General features: G+C 36.4%; 1 protein-coding gene across 1 annotated transcript in view; it reads right to left on the bottom strand.

Moving 5' to 3' along the window:
• Window positions 1-863, bottom strand: part of LOC106869380 (transportin-3) — a 71,201-nt gene that overhangs the window by 38,646 nt on the left and 31,692 nt on the right. The window lies entirely within an intron of this gene.

Below are 863 nucleotides of genomic sequence, written 5' to 3'. Positions count from 1 at the left end.
TGTCCTTTACGTGTCACCGACACAGGTGCCCTTTACATGTCACCAGCACTGGCCAAGACTACAATTTCACTTGGCTTGATGTGTCGTCTCAAGCACAGCAAATTGCCAAGGGTCTCGATCACACAGGCATTTGTGTATGTGTGGCTGAACATATTTTACTTTTTCTAATATCTAGGGAAAACAAGATGACATAGTCAAATCTAAGATTTGTTCAGCTATCCTTTTGAGAAGAAACATATCAATGTGTAAAAACCAACCAAAATACCAAATCAACAGGTTATATTAAACCCTTTAGCATTTAAACCATCCATATCCTGCCCTAATATTCTACCTGTTTCATGTTCAGACCAGACAGATCTGGCTTCTCACATTTACTGTACAATGACTATCTAAAAATAAACAATCACATCATAATTGTCTTGAAGCTACAAGATAATGAATGATAGATTTAAAACAATGTGAATAAATAAGCATTACATTTGACAAAGTAATCTGAATGCTAAAGGGTTCAATCTGTGTTTGCATAGATCTAATACAGTTTGCTTTTTTACTTTGTCTTAGTGTTTTCTATTCTCTTGCCGTACACACACACATATAATTTTAATGTCTACTTTTCTATGCTTACAATGAGACTAGATATACATCTCTGACATATCTACATAGTTCTAACAAACAATGGCTGATATTTTGACCAACACTGTTCCAATAGTCAATAACCCATCACATGTTTATATTGCAGAGAGATACCTTCATTACTTCCCCTGATTGATGACACATCTCTCTCTCTCTCTTCCTGAGTGTCTCTCTCTCTCTCTCTCTTCCTGAGTGTCTCTCTCTCTCTCTTCCTGAGTGTCTCTCTCTCA

The sequence above is a fragment of the Octopus bimaculoides genome, chromosome 15 (assembly GCF_001194135.2).
Source record: "Octopus bimaculoides isolate UCB-OBI-ISO-001 chromosome 15, ASM119413v2, whole genome shotgun sequence".
NCBI lineage: Eukaryota > Metazoa > Mollusca > Cephalopoda > Octopoda > Octopodidae > Octopus > Octopus bimaculoides.
Note: the sequence above shows the minus strand (reverse complement) of the source record. Positions and strands in the feature narration are given on the sequence as shown.